Below are 25,113 nucleotides of genomic sequence, written 5' to 3' on the forward strand. Positions count from 1 at the left end.
CGTTGTAGAGGCAACTAATATGGGACGGACGTTCGCGCATAGCTCTTCCGAAATTGACACTCCCCTGGTATGATGGCGGTATAGCGCTCCCGGATATACGTAGGTATTACTGGGCTTCCCACCTTGCTGCTATCAACCACGGGATGTACGGCCCGGCATTGAATTCAGCATTTGAAATGGACAAGTGGCTGCTCCCGGGTGGTGATTATTATAGGGCACTTTACTCGGGACCCTCCCGTTCACAACTCACGGGACTTACCGCTATAGCTGTGCGGGTATGGCATAGCGCAACGGCGGCTATGGGCTGGAGTGATAAATTAACGGGTGCGACACCGCTCTATGCCTCTGCGAAGTTGGGTGGCCTATGGAGGACGAAGGGATTTGATAAGTGGGACATGATCGGTATTGGTAAAGTGCGTGATCTCTGGGTTAAAGGACAGGTTAAGGCCGTCTCTGAACTGCAAATAGAGTATAAGCTGAGTGACAGGGAAAGATTTCGTTACATCCAGGTACGTCATGCTCTGAATTCAGTGTTGCCAGTGGGTAGTGCTGTTCCGGATTTCTCCCCCCTCGAAGATCGTATACTAGATGGCTATGTGCCGGATAGTACTATCTCACTGTTCTATAAGAAAATGATTAATGACCGTTCGGGTCTGCTTGATTGCCTCCGTGAGACCTGGATTGCTGATGGTATTGAACTGGATGATGAGGATTGGCAGTCCGCGATCTCCTCTCCCAAGGAGGTGGCGATTCCGGCCTGCCTCCGTCTGGTCCAACTCAAGATCCTCCACAGAATCTATGTCACTGGTCCCCGTCTAATTCATATGGGCTTCTCTACGGACGGTATGTGTCGGCGTGGGTGTGGTCTCCTTGGCACCTATCTCCGCATCATATGGGAATGCCCTGAGGTGGTGCGATTCTGGAAACGTATACATGAGATTATGGATGATGTCACGGGTGTTGTTATGATGCCGGAAGCCCGACAATGTTTATTGAATGTATCGGGTCCGAATGACTATGACGTGTCGCAGCTTCGGTGGGTGACTTTTGCCAATATGGTTGCGAAGAGAGATATTGCCCAGTTGTGGGGATCCCCAAGGCCGCCTACAGTGACTGCTTGGAAAGAGAGTCTGGACTGGTGCATGTTTCGAGAGAAAACAGTATATATTGCTAGAGGCAGGCCCAAAAAATGGGGGAAGATTTGGAATCCGTGGAACTCATACCGTGGAGATGTTTGTACACCCCCGCTCACCGCCATCCAGAGTCCTTCCCCGTCGCCCTGAGGTATATCCCTTCCGGCTGTGGTATATCGTACTGTTCATATGCAACTCTGCCTCCGCCTCCCTCCCCTCATCTGTATTCAAAGACTTTTTTCTCCTCCTATCATGTATCTCCCGTCCTCCTTGAGCACAGACCTAATGACTGTAATATTACTGTACTGCCTTGCTTGTTTGTTTGATGTTTTTGTTTTTTTTGTGTTTCAAATAATAAAAAGTTACAAAGAAAAGAAGAAAATAAAGGTGGAGCTTTGTAGTGGGACAGTGCAATGTGCTCTGCATGGAGTGTGCATAGATATTTTAGATGGGCCACAGAAGGCTCTGATAGATGGTTGAGCAGGTCGCTGCTCCTTAGATGTGGAACCGGATAATTACTCATGCTATTGCTTCTAAAGTCGTTGGGGCTAAGTAGAAAAGTAAAACATTGATGGAAGAAATGGTTGAAATAATCTAAGACACTGGGAGGGACCTACCATATTTACAATAATTTTGTCTATTCTCCAGTAGGAAAACTCCAGTCCAACCATATCTAAATTAGTTTTGTCTCTTTTCTAATCAGATCAGTCCAGTCCATCGGGAAAATAAAAATACACAAATCTCACAATCTTGGTTCAAAGAGCTTAGGGCCAGTTTGTATCAGGCAAAATTGCGATCGCACGTTAGCGATCGCAAAATTGTAGTGTGCAATGTAGGGAAGAAAAAACCCACTTGCAAAATAAGGAATTGCAAAATTTGCGATTCCCTATTTTGCGCCCGCATTTAAAGCAATCGCAAATTGCCATCAACTTCAAGTTGGTGGTAATTTGCGATTTCTTAGAAAAATGCACTTTCTTGCATTTTTCTAAGTACCATGTGGCTCACATACATGCCCTTACGGCATGTATGGGCACCACATGTGCACACATGCACATTTCAGGGGTGCAACAGGGTGTCGTTTTGGAACCCTTGCACTTTTGAAATTGCATGCGCAATTTGCGAGTACCTATTGGGTACTCACAAATTGCACATGCAATTTCCATTCATTCCTATGGGCCTCTTGGCCCATAAACATGAATGGGAAGCCATTCATTATTTGCGACCCGCAATTTGCCAGTCGCAAATTAGGAATGCGTAGGAATCGCAAAATATTAGCAGATTCCTACATACATTGTATTTTGCGAGTCTATAATAGTGAATCGTTAAAATTCGCTATTATAGACTCGCAAAATGTAATGTTGATACATCTGGCCCTTAGAGCTGTATCACTTTTACATGCATATACAACTATTCTAATGCTTCTGAAACATACCTTACAGTTCCAAAATGTGAAATGACCGATGTTGAAGGCTGTTGCCTCCAACTGCACTAACAATTATCACTCATATAGCAGAAATTAAATATATATTTTGAAATGTAAGCATTTTGTCCTCAAAGATCAGCTTGCCAGTCCATGAAAATACACTTATTTATCAAAGGTTTGCATTTTGGAAAAATAAACTCAAATCTCACAAAACAAAAGTTTATAATTTTCTTGAGAAAACCAGTGCTTACTTTGAGCTGATGTTTGCTCGTAGGGGGAGCAACCCACACTCATTTTTTGGGGACTGGCATTTATTTTTTCGCATCATACATTTAGCTAAAGCAACAAAAGGAAAAACGCACAAAACAGAAAGAAAGAGAAAGATGGAAAAACTGTCACGAAGGGAAAATGCAGAAGCCAGTAAGAGAAAGATAAATGGGCAGGGAGGTTCTGGTAGCTGATTATAGAGGCATAAACTGGATTAGGCAGCCTTGGTATTCGTTGTGCAACATATAATTGTACCAACCGCGGGCTGCTGAGCAGAGCTTTGCACACCGGCATTCACTGTTTTACAAATTAGGCACTGGAGAAAACACTACTGTCCCCTGAATTACCAGCTTTTCGTTTATTCAGTAAATCCATGTTTGGCGCACAAAGATTAAGTTGTCACGTTCACAGGCACTCACATGTATCACTGCAACTAATCAAAAGATTCTTCTGTTCATGTCAATGTATCGCCATATTTAGCACAGGATGCTCAAGATGTGTCAAGAATTAGCACTGTATGAATGCCTGAATACACAGGTGTTTATACAGCACAAACCTAACAAGGGAGCAACAGAGAACCCATGGTACCTTAAACGAATGTTTACAGAAGGTGAAGAGGGCCAGAGCAGCAAGCTGGGGAAGTGATCGTGTTCTGTGAGGATAGTTGTCTTCCGTTTCTTCCTGAATTTTCAGGAGGGTAGCAGTCCTTCTGATGTTGATGCACATTGTGTCAGATTGTGGGAGCGTAGAATGGAATGGCTTGCATTCTGGTCTGTTTTTTCTGCAATTCGTTGTTCCCATTTTGACAACTTCTTGGCTTTTGGGATAGATAGTTTCTCTTCCTTGTATGCTAGTGTGTCATTTCAGTAAGTCTTGAAGACGATGTAGGCTTGAAGGGAGAGCCAGCAAAGTTCCCTCACCATTGCAGTAATGTGTTCAAATGTCTCTGATGAGATAAGCTGCAGTCTTTCCCTGGTGCCAGCCCTAGCAGGCGGTTCAGCAGACAATGGTCCCCATCAAGGTGAGGGCGGCTCAAGACCTTACCACCATTTTGTTGGACAAGCATTATATCAAGAGCGAGCATCATCATGCCATGCATGTCCACAATTTGCTAAAACTACCACCATTATGCTAGATTGGCATTCTACCTAAGGCAGGCACATCACATCATCACCCTTACTCACATAAATGCACATGTGCACATACACACTCATTCATATATACACACATGCATTTACAGTAGTAATCAAGAACTTTTCTTTACGTCCCCCTGTGCCTCTGCCGTGTCTCTCCTTTCTGCTGCCCACTTGAATACCACCCCGCCCCCACTCTACTCTTGGTTCGCTGTAGGCATGCCAAGACCACACTGATAGCGACAGATTTACAAGCCCCTTGCAACACTCGCAACATTTACATCTAGGGAGATGCGTCACCTTGTAAAGTCCTATGCCACATTATACCTGCGTCAGGTATAATGTATGCAGGGTGGGTATTCTCATGCAGGAAAGCCTCGTAACTGTGCCACTTTTAGGACTCCACTGCGTCAAAACCCTATGTGTAGTTGGATCAGGTGTCAGGAGTGACGCAGTATAGTGGGAATAGGCCTCCCTGTGCATTGCTGGAGTTGCGTCGGGCTTGCGACACGACTCCAGCAATGCGTGACTTTTGCGCCAATAGATACGTCAGAATTTCTGATGCATCTGTCAATCCTTGCACCATGGTGCACCGTATGGTAAATACGGCACATCCATAGGGTTTCGCATGGAGGCGCAGGGAAACTGACGCATCTGTATAGATGCGTCAGTTACTTGTAAATCTGGCCCATAGTGTTTTCTAATCACAACATTCTTGATGGGCAATACAATGAATGAATGAATTAATGAAAAAGAGCCAGTACAGTACAATAGTGACCTTAATTAGGTATCTGGGGGCAGATTTATGAAGGCCTTGCGCCGCCGGTGCGTCACTTTTAACATGGGAAAAAGTGACGCATCGGAGGCGCAAGGCTTTCATAAATAAGGCCCCTAGAACGGCGGGAATTCATGCAAGGCATATCAGGAGAGAGTGTTCAGAAAGAGGCAGTAAAAAGCCCAGTTTTTCTCATTTATCTAGTAAGGATATTTTGAATTATCTTGCAGATTGGCATCTGTCTGTTTACTGCTGCTGTGGCTTCTAAAACCGGGGATCTTAAATGCGGCATACTCCTTAAATTGTTGGCAACCATGGATAATGCATCCACGGTGATAAAATTCTGAGGAAGTCTGCAATTTGTAGAGCTGACCCTGTGTGGCAGAACATGATAACCTCAGCAAAACGTTTAACATGTCAGACGAGTTGTTCGTTGTCAAAGTATGTTGAGCAGAAAGGCTTTGAAATGCGCACTGCCGCATCCTTGACCTTGCTGCCTGCTTTGTTCTATCACATAATGTGTCTGTCATCCCTGGAGGTGCACAGGTAGCCGACATCTCGACAATCTGTCTGGCATGCTCAACTCAGGAATTTGACCTGCGCCCTCTGTGTGTTTTACAAAGTTCACCATCAATCACGTTTGTCAAATTACTGTAAATATGCTTTGTACGTTTGTTCTAGTAGTTATTAAAAGAATTATGTGATTAGTGTGTTTTTCAGAAAAGTTCAAAGATGATTAGTTAAAATTAAATGAAGAATGGATACTGAAATTATGACACATGTAGGCACACAAACTGCATGAACCAGACAACAATTTCAGAAATCTACCAATGCTATTTTAGTATTTATGTATTTATTACAAGTCTCATAATGTTATACGTGCCATGTAAATATGGTTCGTTGTAACTTATATATAGGAAACAAAAGAGGCTGTCTTATATATAGGTAACTTACACACATATAGGAATATATTCTTTCTACAGGAACATAAGGCAATCTTTAGGTCAAATAAATTAGATATAACAGGAACATAAAATTCACTATGCGTTAATGTTTTCCTGATAACTTACAGTATATTGAAATAAACTTAAAAGTGGTGTTTGTATTTTCTTAAGGTTTCAATTCAAGGTTTAAATAAAAATACTGCTCTCGGTGAACAGTGAAGTTAGGTGCGGCGCGTGTTTGTGATGCGAATAGTGAAAAAAAGGCCGCCCTCATATCCATAATCTCTAAATATTTTGGAATCAGCTCATCGTTTATGCATAGAAAACGATAAAACAGTAGCAGTGAAACTACAAAAATGTATGCGTTTCTAGAACACGCACTATAGAATTTCTGGTTCGTTTTTTGGCGCTGCTGATTTGTAGCTAAAAGGAAGTGGGCAGGTATGAAGGGCAAGGTTGCTGGAACTATTTTCAGAGTGCAGGTGCTTGCCAGTAATAGAAGCTTTTTAAAGTCATAGAAGTTCTAAAAAAAATATCTGCGTTACTGAACAAGCTATTTTAGAGGCCCCCGAGTGTACCCTTCAGCCCATTGGGTGTTATAGATTCCCAGGATTTAGCAGTGCCCAGATGTAGTCATGTAAGTGTGGTCATCACCTACATGTTACACAAAATTGAACAGCAGCGTCTCCTCTGCTAAGGCAGAGCAGCGTCGTCCCACAGGAAAAATTTAGTGATAAAAACACCATGTTATTGTCATGTTCTTTTTCAGAAAATGCTGGTCGGGCTGCCCACACAGCAGGGGGAGGGGTGGTGTGCACTTTTTAACCTGTTTACCACTGCGGACATTCAGCCGCGGTGCGGGCGTTCTATTGTGCGGGCGGGGCTGCGTCGGCCAACGGTCGTGCGCAGCACACACAAGGTAGTGCTTGCGTCGGCCAACGGAAGGGGTTAAGTTCGCATGACTTTTTGGCCGGTTGTCTTGGGTTGGCCAAACAGACATGCGCATTTAGCATGTTTTACGCCCTGCTGTTTTGCATAGCTGGGTGGAAAACATGTGCAGGCTCCCACAGGCTGTCTGAGTGCTGAACCAAGCCGCTCAGACCAATCACAACACTGCTGTCTGCTTTCTGCTTCCTGCGAAGAAAGAGGGCAGAGGAGAAGCAATTTTCTTCTTTTTAATCTCCCTCCAGGCCTCCACCTCAAACCCCCTCCCACCCCACCACTAGTGCCCCGTAGCAGACGCTACTGAAATTGAAGCCTGGAATGCATTACAGAAATATGTTTCTGCAGTAGCCAGTTTGTGCTAATCAGGAGTATCAAGCCACAGTTGAAGCAATGTTTATCACACATACAGTGGAAGACAGTCTAGTGTCAACTGAACAGGGTCATATGGCATTGTAGCATATCTCATAAGACAGAGAGACACAGAAGAAGACTATGACAAACAGCCTATGTACAGCACTCACCACGCAAAAAACTGAAGACTTCTATCTGATCTGGATTGGTATTTATGAATGCAAGAGTGGGTTTATAGACAAGTGGAATGAGAGGGAGATCTTAATGTAATTTTACATGAACATCTACCATTGACCATGTATTTATTATAAATGGCAACTTGTTATACGATTGTCAGAAAGTTAATTATTAGTTGGGGAGGAGGATAGTCCTCTATAAGTAATAAAGTCACTGACCTGTTAGGTCTGGTTAAAGGTTTCAGTCATTTCAACCTGACTTCCACCCCTGGTTGCTATACCATATTGCAGACAGGCTTTACTTAAGGGAAATTTGTAAAATATTTAGAAGTACTAAAACACAATAAAAACCCCACAGTCCTTTATGAAAATAGAGGAAATGTTAATAAGCAAAATTACATCAAATCAAGAAAAATCCAATAAGGTTGAACCGGATATAAGAATTTTTTATGATTTAAGCATAAAAAGCCAAGAAAAATAAAGCACACAATTAATTTTAATAAACCAATGTGCCATTTGAAGCTGACCGCTATGGAGCCTGGGTTAGATATACCGAATTGATTGGTCGGACTGAAAGTCTGGAAGTCAAAATGTTTTTGAAAAGTCTCTATGTCCCACTTCAGAAATTAACGATGCCACTTTTTTGAAGGAAAACATGGGAAATTCTTCCAAGTCCAAATAAAGAATGAAACTTTTTTAGAAAGAAATCTGCATGAGTCACCACTGAAACTAGCCACCACAGTAAAACCAGAGGATGGATACCTGAAGCAGGCTGGTCCCACTGGTGGCATAGAGCTTTGGAGATTTGTCGCTGAAAATTTAGTAAGTCCTACTGTAAAATGGGACTTGGTTGTTTTTCAGGGGTGCTGGGACAAATCTGAAATCCAATGGGATGCTATAACTGCAGGTCAGATACCTTTTCTATTGGGTCCCGCTGAAACTCTGGAAGAAAAGTTTCCATATTTTCCAATCTTTCTTCTGCTGCCCGAAACAACCAAAGCAGTACACCTCTACGTCCTCAGGACCCCAGGAGAGTCACTGGAAGACTCCCAGGGTGCCAGGAAGAGTCCAACTGCAAGGCTCAGGCCAGGTTCATTAGCGATTGGTGAGCAGGGTATTTCAGGAAACAGGCAGGTTGCAGCTTGCAGCTTGTTGCATCCCTGTACCCACACTGGAGGTCAGCTGGGAATTTCAGGAAATTGGCTGCCTGCAGCTTGTTGCATCCCTGTAGCCAACAAGGAGGTCAGACAACTGACCCTTGGAGTCTACTTATTTGTCCTGGTTGCAGGTGGGAACAGGTCTAATCCTTAAGCTCTACTCCCAGGTCTCCAACAGAAGGTGCAGTCCTTCTTTTGTTCATCAGAAGTCCAGTTAATGTTCGGAGGATAATGACTTTGGTTCTTATTTATGCCTGGCACCAGCGAGTATGTGGGGATGACTCCAGGCTCCTTTCTAATCAATAGTGTAAAAGTTCTCAGGGGAAATCATACCAGCCTTTGCAGCACTTCCTGTTTCTCCTACTGCAACAATCACATAGTGCACCATATTCCCAAAATCCAAGATGGGGAAACCCTTTCCCCCCTTGAGCAAAGTCTGTGTGCCCATTCATATGTGTGGCCAGGGTATTGAGCAGTCCCTTTCTCAGTCGTCACTCAAAACCGGTTTTGGGGATATTTATCTTCCCATTGGGTTTGGTGGCAGCCTAGCTATAGAGATGGTTGAGCCTTTCCAGGTGTCACCTGACAGTTTCTTGTGAAAGGAGAGGGACCTTTGAAGGTAATTATGTTTCTGGCCCCACTCCAACTGGTCTATTTACCAGTGGACGAAAACTTCTCCACACACCCAGGTCATTGTCCCTGCCCTGAGAACCATTTTGACACCTCATAAGGTCAGCTGCTGGAGAGCTAATGCAAAGTAGCATCTATTAGACCTGTCAGTCTTAGGATGATCTCCCCCAAACTTTTTGCCTGACTCTTCCTGTTAGAAACGGGATCTCTGGCTGGCCAAGGCTTGCGCCAACGTCAGCCAGAGACCACGACTTCCAAGTCAGGGCAAGGGAGTCACACACCAAGATAACCCCTGCTCACCCTCTAGGTAACGTGACGCGAGCAGCAAAGCTAATCTCGGAGGCGATGTGTAAAGCGTTTGCGCGCGCACCCCAGCGACAACACCCTAGGCCCACCACAAAGGAAAGTCCACACAAGGTTATATCAAAAATAGCCTTTGTATTATAATAATAAAAACACATTAGATAACACACACACTTTACAATGTGCCAACAGGCAGGGCAAGATTTACAAGGGGTTATGTACAGAACAGGGCCACCTGGACCACTGTCAGGGGTATGCACTTTTTAGAAATAATACTTGTAGGTATAACACTTAGCACATAAAATAGTTACATGTAGCATACAACCAGTAACTACTGGTAAAGGGTAAATACCTCCTACGCCACCCTAAACACTGTAGGGAAATCACGCAGGGAACTAGGACCTTATCATCAGGACCGATGGAAGGAAAACCTATCATCTAAGCAAGTCACATTTAGCAAAGGGAAGGAAACCTAAAATAATCACCTAAGCAGGTCACATTTAGCAAAGGCAATAAACCATCAATATTCCTCTAAGCAGGTCACTTTTAGCGAAGGGGAATAAAAGCATAAAGAATTACCTAAGCAGGTCACTTTTAGCAAAGGTAATATCAAACAATCCTCTAAGCAGGTCACTTTTAGCAAAGGGGATAAAACATAAAGAACATGGCACATGAGGTATTAAAACACATTCAGAGGTGCAGGTAGAACATTTGCGTAAGAATCACATCAGCAATAAATCATAAATTGCGCAGGGTGCACGTAGCACAACACTAGAATTGTCCCCCAGGCCAACTGGCCTCGAAAGGGCTGAAATGCCCTGAGTCTTAATGTCAGGGGAGGCTGCGCAGGCAGCCAAGAACAAAGCCTAAACGTAGCAACTGTCCACTAAGTGCTGGACAGTTGTAAATCACAGCTAGGCCAACGTTGGAGCCTCGTGGGCTCAGGAACAAGGAATGGGCACTCGAGCCTCTCAGGGCTCGCAAAGGAACTGGCACCCTCAGAGCCTCTCAGGGCTCACAAAGCAGATATGCTGGCACTAAAGAGCTTCAGCGCTCTTTAACAATGAAAAGGCTCAGGAGCCTCTCTGGCTCGTAAATCACAAATTGCCCCCAGAGCCTCTCTGGGCTCTAAATCAAAGTGGGCGCCTCGAGCCTCGCAGGCTCGGGAATGATGAGGCCTCTGGAGCCCTCGTGGCTCCAACCAAGAAAATGCCTCGTCGCTCGTTGGAGCGGCCCTCTGCCACTGGGGCCGCTCAAGGCAAAAGGAAACTGCCCCTGCAAGCGTGGGAGCGGCCCGCTGCCCCTCGGGGCCGCTCACCCAACCAGGCGGCTCCCAGCACGAAGCCCTCGTTCACTCACCGGGACTTTCTCTCCTGTGCGGCGGCGGCTCTACTGGGGCCGCGGACGCGGCTCCTCTACACTCGTCCCGGGGCTCTCCCTTCGGTCGGGAGCCTCGGGCAGGACACGCCGGCTGCTTCCTTCCTCTCGCGGCTCGGTGGGGGGCGGGCGCTGCAATTGGCCGGTCGGTCAAGCACTTCCGGGTCGCACTAGGCAGCGGCCCGGCAACGATTTTCAGTGCCCCTGGGCTGCGGCGGCGATCACGGGCAATGCCGGGTGGGCACCGGCTTGTAAATACTCAAATAAACCGGGGCAAGGCCGGGTGGGCACCGGCGTCCAAAATAAAATATAAAGCGAGGTTGGCACTCGCTCTGCCAGACAAAGCGCTCCAAAGCGCTATAATAGAAATAAAGCGCACCCAGCGCTTAGGGGTAAAATAAAGCGCTCTTCAGCGCTAGAAATATTAGCAAAGCGCTCCCAGCGCTGAGGGGAGAAATAAAGCGCTTCTAGGCGCTCTGGCCAACAGCAAAGCTCCAGCAGGGTCAGGAGGCAGGCAGGGGGGCAAGGCAGGGCCCACTGGGTCTCCAGGCAGGGAGACAGTCCAAGTGGCGGTCCTCCTGGCCCCAGCAGCAGCAACAGCCCCCTCTGGCAAGGATCCAAAAGTAGAACAATTTCTGTGGGGACACAGCCCCATTTTTATACAGAGAAATCCTTTGTTTGGAGGTGTAGGGTGGGGGAGAAACCAGTCGCAGCTGGTTTGGGAGTACCCTTGATGGCCCAAACACCCCTTTCATTCCCTAGGGAGGCTAGGGTCGTTAGACACACCACAGGGGGGCGGAGCCAGCATTGTGTGGGGAAAAACCCAGCCCATCCAGGACCCAGGTGCACTCCTCCCACACATCACTCATGCTGATCTCACACTCACCACCGGGCAGACCCATCCAGACTTCCTGTAGCCTTGCATGCCAGCCAGCTCCAGCCAATCACGCTCCAGTATCCTCACTGCACACATACATCAATGTCCAGAAGTAGCACTTCCCTTCTAGACACATACAAGCCGCACATACCATTGCGCAGCATTCATTCTCACGAGTTCATACATACCAAACTCGAGCCTGCACTCCCCACGCATCAGGAACTAACATGGACACACACATTCCCCATGCATTCCTATGGGAGGGCAGGCCAGGCATACTACATGCACGCACTTTACTCTGGGACACAGGGTAAAAGTGCGCAGAGACCCAAAAATTACTACACAGGGTCACAAATAAAATAAAAAAGATTAGGGGTGAACCTGCCCTAAGGGCCAAGTCCAACACGACCCCCTTCCAGCCAAAACGCAGGGCAGACCAATCACCACCGTGATGGACTTCCCTGCTTGGGGCGATAAAACAAGGACGCGGGCCCACAACTGCAGGGACACCCTCCTGTTTTACGCCACGGTGAACCCCTAGGGTTCCTTCTAAAACTACTGTAGGGACTAACTGGGGTACCCCACTGGTACTCTCCAGCTGCCCTCGGCCAGGACCAGGCCCTAGGCCACCCAGGTACCACTGGATCCTGCCTACTCACAAAGTGGGGGGTAGTAACCCCTGGCACATAATAGCCATGCTCCACTCTTCCTGTCTGCAAGACAGGGCTAGACCGCCACTGGTTCTCCAGCCTAGGGTCTACAACCTCAGGCGGACCAGGAGTCTCAGGGAAGGCTCTCCTCCCCCTACCTCTTCTCCTAGGGTTCCTCCTCCTCCTGCGAGGGGTCCCCCCTAAACAACATTCTCCTAACCTAGGGTTTAACCCCTCAGGTTGCACCGGGGTCAGAGGTGGGCTCTCCCATCCTCTGCACCCCCTTCCAGAGTCCTGCTCCCTCCCAACCGGGGCGGTACTTCTGGAAAAAGAACTGGTCAGGACACTGATTACAGTAGTCCCACCCTTCAGGTCAGGCGGATCCTGGACCTGGCCTTCCAACCTCCGGTCTAGAACCTTTGGTGGAACCAATGCCTGGCACTCCAGGACTTCTGGGGACTCACATACTGTCCCCCAATCACTCTTTTCGCTGGACTCCTGTACCCTCCCCACTGGAGCGGTACTGCCAGACTCTAGAACCATAGAAGCTCCGCTTACAGATGCTCCAGGTCCTCTACACACTAGGAGATCTCCCTCAAGTGAACTAACAGGCAAGCTTAGGTTCCCATCCTGGTGTTCCCTAAAGAAACCATCCAGGCTCTGTGACAGGGCTTCGGGCATCTGGGGACTCTCGGTCACACACTCACTCCCGCTCCACTGAGACAGGCAGTCAGCCCCTACACCCTCCTTACTAACCTGGGACCTAGCTGGGCTACTCTCACCCTCCTCCACCACACTGGGCTGGAGGACACCTGACCCACTATTGTTGGAATCACTCACTAGTGACTCTACAGAACCTTTCGCACTGTCCCAGCGCTCTGCTTCCTCTGCGAGGGTGTCTGGATCAGTCAACCTATATTCCAACAGGTGTTGGCGCAACCCTGGCAAACAACTATTGAGCACCTGCTCTCTTAGAACCAGATCAAACAGCTTGGTAAACTCAGTTCCCATGTGAACCTCTAGCCAATCAGACAGTGCATCTTGACATTCATCCACAAACTCTTCCCAAGACTGGTGAGACAGTTTCCTAAGGTTCCCGAATTTCAACCTGTTCTCCTCCTCTGGGGAAACAGGCACCACACTCGGGAAACTGGGAGTGGGACTGTCTACACTAACACTTAAATAGCTGCCACCACTGGATTCAACCCTCCCTGGGGAACCCAGAAAATCAAAATTGCACTCAGGGGATAACCTACCCTCTAGGGTTACCTTCTCCCTGAACAAGGCCCTCTCAGCCTCTAGCTTGGCGTGCTCCAACCTGAGCTGTTCCATCGCTAGCTGATGCTCCCGCTCTTCCCTCCTATCCAACCACTCTTCTGGGGACAGGGAAAGGGATGGGGTGCTGATACTGACACTGGACCCAGCAAGGGACTCCTTATCTATGGGGTCCTCACTATCTGCTGGTGCCCGATCACTGTCATCCTCATTCACTTCACATTTTTCAGGGCTCTCCACAGACTCACCACCCTCATGGCGTGCGGCCCGGGCCCTATCTCTCACACTGCGCTCAAGATCCCACTGACCCTTTTGCCATAGGATCAGGCTGCTCCTAAGTTCTGACTGAGTATCTGACTCATCCACCCCTATGTCTCTCTCTTCACAGAATCTGACCAACTCCAACATACTGTATCTAAACAGATCACAGAAATCAAAAGTAGGCTCCATTTTGGCAGATGTTCTCAAGAAAAGTTTGACACAGGGAACCTGGGGGTCTGAGCTAAACAGGAGTATACAATTAACACAATTCAGCAAGATTCCTATCTCAGAGAACTTGCACTCCACTGTCCAGTGTAACACACCACTCATTCACACACACCCTCCCCTCGGACCGGTAAGGCAGTTTCTACCACCCCTGATTTTCTCAACCTGACCACAAGTGACACAGGTACCAAACTCTGGAAGCAGGGCGGGGAACAAATGTACTGGACACAAATCACAAAATGACACCTTTCAGGAGAAGCAATACTGAACTTCCCAAAAAAACAATAATCTCCAAAATGTGGTTATCTAAAATTGCAGAGTTTTGTAGTGTGGCCTGTCGCCACTGTGGTACAGCGCAAACGCAAGTCCAATCCGCACCGCTAGCCACCAATGTTAGAAACGGGATCTCTGGCTGGCCAAGGCTTGCGCCAACGTCAGCCAGAGACCACCACTTCCAAGTCAGGGCAAGGGAGTCACACACCAAGATAACCCCTGCTCACCCTCTAGGTAACGTGACGCGAGCAGCAAGGCTAATCTCGGAGGCGATGTGTAAAGCGTTTGCGCGCGCACCCCAGCGACAACACCCTAGGCCCACCACAAAGGAAACTCCACACAAGGTTATATCAAAAATAGCCTTTGTATTATAATAATAAAAACACATTAGATAACACACACACTTTACAATGTGCCAACAGGCACGGGCAAGATTTACAAGGGGTTATGTACAGGACAGGGCCACCTGGACCACTGTCAGGGGTATGCACTTTTTAGAAATAATACTTGTAGGTATAACACTTAGCACATAAAATAGTTACATGTAGCATACAACCAGTAACTACTGGTAAAGGGTAAATACCTCCTACGCCACCCTAAACACTGTAGGGAAATCACGCAGGGAACTAGGACCTTATCATCAGGACCTATGGAAGGAAAACCTATCACCTAAGCAAGTCACATTTAGCAAAGGGAAGGAAACCTAAAATAATCACCTAAGCAGGTCACATTTAGCAAAGGCAATAAAGCATCAATATTCCTCTAAGCAGGTCACTTTTAGCGAAGGGGAATAAAAGCATAAAGAATTACCTAAGCAGGTCACTTTTAGCAAAGGTAATATCAAACAATCCTCTAAGCAGGTCACTTTTAGCAAAGGGGATAAAACATAAAGAACATGGCACATGAGGTATTAAAACACATTCAGAGGTGCAGGTAGAACATTTGCTGAAGAATCACATCAGCAATAAATCATAAATTGCGCAGGGTGCACGTAGCACAACACTAGTATTGTCCCCCAGGCCAACTGGCCTCGAAAGGGCTGAAATGCCCTGAGTCTTAATGTCAGGGGAGGCTGCGCAGGCAGCCAAGAACAAAGCCTAAACGTAGCAACTGTCCACTAAGTGCTGGACAGTTGTAAATCACAGCTAGGCCAACGTTGGAGCCTCGTGGGCTCAGGAACAAGGAATGGGCACTCGAGCCTCTCAGGGCTCGCAAAGGAACTGGCACCCTCAGAGCCTCTCAGGGCTCACAAAGCAGATCTGCTGGCACTAAAGAGCTTCAGCGCTCTTTAACAATGAAAAGGCTCAGGAGCCTCTCTGGCTCGTAAATCACAAATTGCCCCCAGAGCCTCTCTGGGCTCTAAATCAAAGTGGGCGCCTCAAGCCTCGCAGGCTCGGGAATGATGAGGCCTCTGGAGCCCTCGTGGCTCAAACCAAGAAAAAGCCTTGTCGCTCGTTGGAGCGGCCCTCTGCCACTGGGGCCGCTCAAGGCAAAAGGAAACTGCCCCTGCAAGCGTGGGAGCGGCCCGCTGCCCCTCGGGCCGCTCACCCAACCAGGCGGCTCCCAGCACGAAGCCCTCGTTCACTCACCGGGACTCTCTCTCCTGTGCGGCGGCGGCTCTACTGGGGCCGCGGACACGGCTCCTCTACACTCGTCCCGGGGCTCTCCCTTCGATCGGGAGCCTCGGGCAGGACATGCCGGCTGCTTCCTTCCTCTCGCGGCTCGGTGGGGGGCGGGACTTCCGGTTCGCCTCTCCCGGGCCGCGCTGCAATTGGGCGGTCGGTCAAGCACTTCCGGGTCGCACTAGGCAGCGGCCCGGCAACGATTTTCAGTGCCCCTGGGCTGCGGCGGCGATCACGGGCAATGCCGGGTGGGCACCGGCTTGTAAATACTCAAATAAACCGGGGCAAGGCCGGGTGGGCACCGGCGTCCAAAATAAAATATAAAGCGAGGTTGGCACTCGCTCTGCCAGACAAAGCGCTCCAAAGCGCTATAATAGAAATAAAGCGCACCCAGCGCTTAGGGGTAAAATAAAGCGCTCTTCAGCGCTAGAAATAGTAGCAAAGCGCTCCCAGCGTTGAGGGGAGAAATAAAGCGCTTCTAGGCGCTCTGGCCAACAGCAAAGCTCCAGCAGGGTCTGGAGGCAGGCAGGGGGGCAAGGCAGGGCCAGAGCCAGCACACTGGGTCTCCAGGCAGGGAGACAGTCCAAGTGGCGGTCCTCCTGGCCCCAGCAGCAGCAACAGCCCCCTCTGGCAAGGATCCAAAAGTAGAACAATTTCTGTGGGGACACAGCCCCATTTTTATACAGAGAAATCCTTTGTTTGGAGGTGTAGGGTGGGGGAGAAACCAGTCGCAGCTGGTTTGGGAGTACCCTTGATGGCCCAAACACCCCTTTCATTCACTGGGGAGGCTAGGGTCGTTAGACACACCACAGGGGGGCGGAGCCAGCATTGTGTGGGGAAAAACCCAGCCCATCCAGGACCCAGGTCCACTCCTCCCACACATCACTCATGCTGATCTCACACTCACCACCGGGCAGACCCATCCAGACTTCCTGGAGCCTGGCATGCCAGCCAGCTCCAGCCAATCACAGCACACATACATCAATGTCCAGAAGTAGCACTTCCCTTCTAGACACATACAAGCCACACATACCATTGCGCAGCATTCATTCTCACGAGTTCATACATACCAAACTCGAGCCTGCACTCCCCACGCATCAGGAACTAACATGGACACACACATTCCCCATGCATTCCTATGGGAGAGCAGGCCAGGCATACTACACGCAAGCACTTTACTCTGGGACACAGGGTAAAAGTGCGCAGAGACCCAGAAATTACTACACAGGGTCACAAATAAAAGAAAAAAGATTAGGGGTGAACCTGCCCTAAGGGCCAAGTCCAACACGACCCCCTTCCAGCCAAAACGCAGGGCAGACCAATCACCACCGTGATGGACTTCCCTGCTTGGGGCGATAAAACAAGGACGCGGGCCCACAACTGCAGGGACACCCTCCTGTTTTACGCCACGGTGAACCCCTAGGGTTCCTTCTAAAACTACTGTAGGGACTAACTGGGGTACCCCACTGGTACTCTCCAGCTGCCCTCGGCCAGGACCAGGCCCTAGGCCACCCAGGTACCACTGGATCCTGCCTACTCACAAAGTGGGGGTAGTAACCCCTGGCACATAATAGCCATGCTCCACTCTTCCTGTCTGCAAGACAGGGCTAGACCGCCACTGGTTCTCCAGCCTAGGGTCTACAACCTCAGGCGGACCAGGAGTCTCAGGGAAGGCTCTCCTCCCCCTACCTCTTCTCCTAGGGTTCCTCCTCCTCCTGCGAGGGGTCCCCTCTAAACAACATTCTCCCAACCTAGGGTTTAACCCCTCAGGTTGCACCGGGGTCAGAGGTGGGCTCTCCCATCCTCTGCACCCCCTTCCAGAGTCCTGCTCCCTCCCAACCGGGGCGGTACTTCTGGAAAAAGAACTGGTCAGGACACTGATTACAGTAGTCCCACCCTTCAGGTCAGGCGGATCCTGGACCTGGCCTTCCAACCTCCGGTCTAGAACCTTTGGTGGAACCAATGCCTGGCACTCCAGGACTTCTGGGGACTCACATACTATCCCCCAATCACTCCTTTCGCTGGACTCCTGTACCCTCCCCACTGGAGCAGTACTGCCAGACTCTAGAACCATAGAAGCTCCGCTTACAGATGCTCCAGGTCCTCTACACACTAAGAGATCTCCCTCAAGTGAACTAACAGGCAAGCTTAGGTTCCCATCCTGGTGTTCCCTAAAGAAACCATCCAGGCTCTGTGACAGGGCTTCGGGCATCTGGGGACTCTCGGTCACACACTCACTCCCGCTCCACTGAGACAGGCAGTCAGCCCCTACACCCTCCTCACTAACCTGGGACCTAGCTGGGCTACTCTCACCCTCCTCCACCACACTGGGCTGGAGGACACCTGACCCACTATTGTTGGAATCACTCACTAGTGACTCTACAGAACCTTTCGCACTGTCCCAGCGCTCTGCTTCCTCTGCGAGGGTGTCTGGATCAGTCAACCCATATTCCAACAGGTGTTGGCGCAACCCTGGCAAACAACTATTGAGCACCTGCTCTCTTAGAACCAGATCAAATAGCTTGGTAAACTCAGTTCCCATGTGAACCTCTAGCCAATCAGACAGTGCATCTTGACATTCATCCACAAACTCTTCCCAAGACTGGTGAGACAGTTTCCTAAGGTTCCTGAATTTCAACCTGTTCTCCTCCTCTGGGGAAACAGGCACCACACTCTGGAAACTGGGAGTGGGACTGTCTACACTAACACTTAAATAGCTGCCACCACTGGATTCAACCCTCCCTGGGGAACCCAGAAAATCAAAATTGCACTCAGGGGATAACCTACCCTCTAGGGTTACCTTCTCCCTGAACAAGGCCCTCTCAGCCTCTAGCTTGGCGTGCTCCAATCTGAGCTGTTCCATCGCTAGCTGATGCTCCCGCTCTTCCCTCCTATCCAACCACTCTTCTGGGGACAGGGAAAGGGATGGGGTGCTGATACTGACACTGGACCCAGCAAGGGACTCCCTATCTATGGGGTCCTCACTATCTGCTGGTGCCCGATCACTGTCATCCTCATTCACTTCACATTTTTCAGGGCTCTCCACAGACTCACCACCCTCATGGCGTGCGGCCCGGGCCCTATCTCTCTCACTGCGCTCAAGATCCCACTGACCCTTTTGCCATAGGATCAGGCTGCTCCTAAGTTCTGACTGAGTATCTGACTCATCCACCCCTATGTCTCTCTCTTCACAGAATCTGACCAACTCCAACATACTGTATCTAAACAGATCACAGAAATCAAAAGTAGGCTCCATTTTGGCGGACGTTCTCAAGAAAAGTTTGACACAGGGAACCTGGGGGTCTGAGCTAAACAGGAGTATACAATTAACACAATTCAGCAAGATTCCTATCTCAGAGAACTTGCACTCCACTGTCCAGTGTAACACACCACTCATTCACACACACCCTCACCTCGGACCGGTAAGGCAGTTTCTACCACCCCTGATTTTCTCAACCTGACCACAAGTGACACAGGTACCAAACTCTGGAAGCAGGGCGGGGAACAAATGTACTGGACACAAATCACAAAATGACACCTTTCAGGAGAAGCAATACTGAACTTCCCTAAAAAACAATAATCCCCAAAATGTGGTTATCTAAAATTGCAGAGTTTTGTAGTGTGGCCTGTCGCCACTGTGGTACAGTGCAAACGCAAGTCCAATCCGCACCGCTAGCCACCAATGTTAGAAACGGGATCCCTGGCTGGCCAAGGCTTGCGCCAACGTCAGCCAGAGACCACCACTTCCAAGTCAGGGCAAGGGAGTCACACACCAAGATAACCCCTGCTCACCCTCTAGGTAACGTGACGCGAGCAGCAAGGCTAATCTCGGAGGCGATGTGTAAAGCGTTTGCGCGCGCACCCCAGCGACAACACCCTAGACCCACCACAAAGGAAACTCCACACAAGGTTATATCAAAAATAGCCTTTGTATTATAATAATAAAAACACATTAGATAACACACACACTTTACAATGTGCCAACAGGCACGGGCAAGATTTACAAGGGGTTATGTACAGGACAGGGCCACCTGGACCACTGTCAGGGGTATGCACTTTTTAGAAATAATACTTGTAGGTATAACACTTAGCACATAAAATAGTTACATGTAGCATACAACCAGTAACTACTGGTAAAGGGTAAATACCTCCTACGCCACCCTAAACACTGTAGGGAAATCACGCAGGGAACTAGGACCTTATCATCAGGACCTATGGAAGGAAAACCAATCACCTAAGCAAGTCACATTTAGCAAAGGGAAGGAAACCTAAAATAATCACCTAAGCAGGTCACATTTAGCAAAGGCAATAAACCATCAATATTCCTCTAAGCAGGTCACTTTTAGCGAAGGGGAATAAAAGCATAAAGAATTACCTAAGCAGGTCACTTTTAGCAAAGGTAATATCAAACAATCCTCTAAGCAGGTCACTTTTAGCAAAGGGGATAACACATAAAGAACATGGCACATGAGGTATTAAAACACATTCAGAGGTGCAGGTAGAACATTTGCGCAAGAATCACATCAGCAATAAATCATAAATTGCGCAGGGTGCACGTAGCACAACACTAGAATTGTCCCCCAGGCCAACTGGCCTCGAAAGGGCTGAAATGCCCTGAGTCTTAACGTCAGGGGAGGCTGCGCAGGCAGCCAAGAACAAAGCCTAAACGTAGCAACTGTCCACTAAGTGCTGGACAGTTGTAAATCACAGCTAGGCCAACGTTGGAGCCTCGTGGGCTCAGGAACAAGGAATGGGCACTCGAGCCTCTCAGGGCTCGCAAAGGAACTGGCACCCTCAGAGCCTCTCAGGGCTCACAAAGCAGATATGCTGGCACTAAAGAGCTTCAGCGCTCTTTAACAATGAAAAAGCTCAGGAGCCTCTCTGGCTCGTAAATCACAAATTGCCCCCAGAGCCTCTCTGGGCTCTAAATCAAAGTGGGCGCCTCGAGCCTCGCAGGCTCGGGAATGATGAGGCCTCTGGAGCCCTCGTGGCTCCAACCAAGAAAATGCCTCGTCGCTGGTTGGAGCGGCCCTCTGCCACTGGGGCCGCTCAAGGCAAAAGGGAACTGCCCCTGCAAACGTGGGAGTGGCCCGCTGCCCCTCGGGCCGCTCACCCAACCAGGCGGCTCCCAGCACGAAGCCCTCGTTCACTCACCGGGACTCTCTCTCCTGTGCGGTGGCGGCTCTACTGGGGCCGCGGACGCGGCTCCTCTAGACTCGTCCCGGGGCTCTCCCTTCGATCGGGAGCCTCGGGCAGGACACGCCGGCTGCTTCCTTCCTCTCGCGGCTCGGTGGGGGGCGGGACTTCCGGTTCGCCTTTCCCGGGCCGCGCTGCAATTGGCCGGTCGGTCAAGCACTTCCGGGTCGCACTAGGCAGCGGCCCGGCAACGATTTTCAGTGCCCCTGGGCTGCGGCGGCGATCACGGGCAATGCCGGATGGGCACCGGCTTGTAAATACTCAAATAAACCGGGGCAAGGCCGGGTGGGCACCGGCGTCCAAAATAAAATATAAAGCGAGGTTGGCACTCGCTCTGCCAGACAAAGCACTCCAAAGCGCTATAATAGAAATAAAGCGCACCCAGCGCTTAGGGGTAAAATAAAGCGCTCTTCAGCGCTAGAAATATTAGCAAAGCGCTCCCAGCGCTGAGGGGAGAAATAAAGCGCTTCTAGGCGCTCTGGCCTACAGCAAAGCTCCAGCAGGGTCTGGAGGCAGGCAGGGCCAGAGCCAGCACACTGGGTCTCCAGGCAGGGAGACAGTCCAAGTGGCGGTCCTCCTGGCCCCAGCAGCAGCAACAGCCCCCTCTGGCAAGGATCCAAAAGTAGAACAATTTCTGTGGGGACACAGCCCCATTTTTATACAGAGAAATCCTTTGTTTGGAGGTGTAGGGTGGGGGAGAAACCAGTCGCAGCTGGTTTGGGAGTACCCTTGATGGCCCAAACACCCCTTTCATTCACTGGGGAGGCTAGGGTCGTTAGACACACCACAGGGGGGCGGAGCCAGCATTGTGTGGGGAAAAACCCAGCCCATCCAGGACCCAGGTGCACTCCTCCCACACATCACTCATGCTGATCTCACACTCACCACCGGGCAAACCCATCCAGACTTCCTGGAGCCTGGCATGCCAGCCAGCTCCAGCCAATCACGCTCCAGTATCCTACTGCACACATACATCAATGTCCAGAAGTAGCACTTCCCTTCTAGACACATACAAGCCACACATACCATTGCGCAGCACTCATTCTCACGAGTTCATACATACCAAACTCGAGCCTGCACTCCCCACGCATCAGGAACTAACATGGACACACACATTCCCCATGCATTCCTATGGGAGAGCAGGCCAGGCATACTACACGCACGCACTTTACTCTGGGACACAGGGTAAAAGTGCGCAGAGACCCAAAAATTACTACACAGGGTCACAAATAAAAGAAAAAAGATTAGGGGTGAACCTGCCCTAAGGGCCAAGTCCAACACTTCCATTTTTGCTGATCTTGTTTTTTCTGCCCTTGGGATTTTGCACATTTTACCACTGCTAATCAGTGCTAAAGTGCATATGCCCACTCCTTAAAACATGGTAAAATTTACGTATCCCCAATTAACATATTTTGGTTACCTATAAGCCCCTAGTAAATTGGTACTACATGCACCCAGGGCCTGTAAATGGAATGCTGCTAGTTGGCCTGCAGCACTGATTGTGCCAGCCACTCAAGTAGCACTTTAAACATGCCTCAGGTCTGCATTGCTGCCTGTGTGTGCAGTTTTTAAGCTACCATTTTGACCTGGCAAAAAAAAAACTTTTGCCAGTCCCACACTTTCCTTTTTAATACATATAAGTTACTCCCAGGGAAGGCCCTAACAGCCCACATGACAGGGTGCAGTGTATTTCAAAAGTAGGATGTATACTTTTCAGTTTTGCATGTCCTGATAGTATAAAAACTCTTTAATTAATGTTTGACTACTGCAGGCCTATCACTCCCATAGGATAACATTAGAGTTCAATTATTAGATTTAATAGGCTGTAATTTTCAAATAGGAGCAGGTACCCAGTTCATATTTGGTGTCTTTGGAATTGTAATGAAAAAACCCTAACTTATGCTGAAGTTGGATTTTATGTTATTGTTTTGAAAATTATACTTTTAGAAAGTTGGCATTTTCCTGCTTTGGCCATTTAGTGCCTGTAGTCCATCTTTGGGTCACATTACTGGTGTAGCTGACAGTGGGGCTTTCTGCATTCCTCCCAGACAATCACACACAATAGGGAGCTTAGGTGTGCGTGGATGGGCCATTACTGGCAGGATGGGAGGGAGGATCTGGGCACAGCCCCACTTACACTTGAATAGGCTGTGTCCTGGCTCCACACAAAGGGGTGCATACCCCCATAGTTAGTCTGAAGCCAAGACAGGGGAGGCAGGATGCCTGGGGACTTCAAAGGGCAACCTCTAGAAGCTTCTCCCCCACTTCAAAGGCACAACTCAATATAAATAGCAAACCTCAGTTACCAACTCTTCAGTACACTTGGACCTGTGGATATGCTGTCAGGAAGAAGGACTGCTGTACTGCTGAAAGGACTACACTTCTGCTCCATTGCTACCATACAGAACTACAGCTTTGCTGGACTGCTATCTTGCTGTACTTATGCCTTGCCAGATTGCTATTCTCCTGCCTGAGTCAGAGGGATTGGACCTACACCTGACCCCAAGACTCCCAGAGTCAGTTTGACTTCCAGACTTTCACCCCTACCAATCAACTCCAAGGGCTAGTCTGCTGGCCTCCTGTTCAGAGCTCCTGGGACACACCAGGGTACCAATCAGCTGAACCAGCACCAAGATCCAGCTGGAGTAAGCCCTTGAAGCTCAAATGGTGCCCCTCAGGTCCTGGCCCGCTGGTGTGGCCTCAGAGAGGTGAAATTGAAGTGGTTGGGCTCTTCACAACTGCGGATGGGCCTGTTGACTCTGAAACCTTGTCTCTTGGAGATCCTGCTAACGTGAAGTTCCATCAGCCCAACCCTTCATGCTACAGCATCGGCTGCTCACGGGTAGCATCATCGCAAAGCACCAGCCCCAACACTCACGGTCGCAACAGGATCTTCACGCTGCAGCAACACCTGTCCATGATGAGTGGCCTCCTCTTTGGCCTACATTTGCGACCGCCCACAGGCTTCTCTGCCCCTCGCGGCCCCCTACACGGCAAACTGGACTCTTTGCGATGGAATCAGAAGGTAACTTGTCAGCGGTATTAACCAGGTCCCTGTATACAACCCGCATTCTATCGGAGTTGGGCTGAACTTGTGATGTTCTCTTGGTCCCTCACTGCCAGTTAGCCACGAGTGGCGCTTTGGGCATCTTGGTGCTATTTACCCTGAAATGTTTAAAATTGCATATCTACAGTTCTACCATTTGGATATTTGTCATTTTGGTCTTGCTTTATTTATTAAAAATCATTCTATTTTTCTAATCTGGTGTGGGATCCTTTTGTGGTTTGTTTTCACTGTGCTACTGTTTGAAGTGTTGCACAAATACTTTACACATTGCCTCTGAGTTAAGCCTGACTGCTATGTACCACGCTACCCAAGGGTTTAACACACAGTAATTTAGGATTTGCTTGTGACTTCATCATGAGAAGAACTGTGTTTACAGGTTTAGAAGGGTTTCAACCCCCTCAAACAGTACCCAGCATCTGATGGACTTTGCCCTTTTTGCAGAATCATCCCAGAAATGTATTTTTTCTGACCTGTTGTTGGTCGTTTTAGGACTCTATGTTGCATGTGCTCTCTATGGTAAACTTGGTAGGATTGGTCTACACCTATTTGACATATTTAACATACCTATCAGTCCCTTGTACAGTGGTATCCCATATACCAAGGGCCAGTATATTAAATACAACTGGTGGGTTTGCAGCGCTGCTTGTGCCACCCACCAAAGAAGCCTTTCAAACCTGTCTCAGGCCTCTGCCACTGCAGGGCCTGAGCGCGCAGTTTACTGCTGCTGTGACATGGCACATAAAGTGGTTGCCACGTCAGCAACGCACCTAAATCACTCCTAAGGTAGGCCCTAGCTAGCCCTATGTGCACGATGTGGTGTAGGTAAAAGGTAGGAATTGTGCCTTAATTGTGTTGCTTGTCCTAGTAGTGACAAACAGCCTATTTGGTTTCTCGCTGCTGTGAGACTACCCTCTCATTGAAATGCAATATGGATTTTCAGATATGTGCTTCAGTCGTAATATCTGATCTGAAAGAGGTAGCATAATCCAGTTTGGTATGTTTGGAATAGTAGTGATAAATCCTGCTTATTGGTGAAAGCGGATTTATTATTAC

This window comes from Lissotriton helveticus, chromosome 10, assembly GCF_964261635.1.
Source record: "Lissotriton helveticus chromosome 10, aLisHel1.1, whole genome shotgun sequence".
NCBI classification, from domain to species: domain Eukaryota; kingdom Metazoa; phylum Chordata; class Amphibia; order Caudata; family Salamandridae; genus Lissotriton; species Lissotriton helveticus.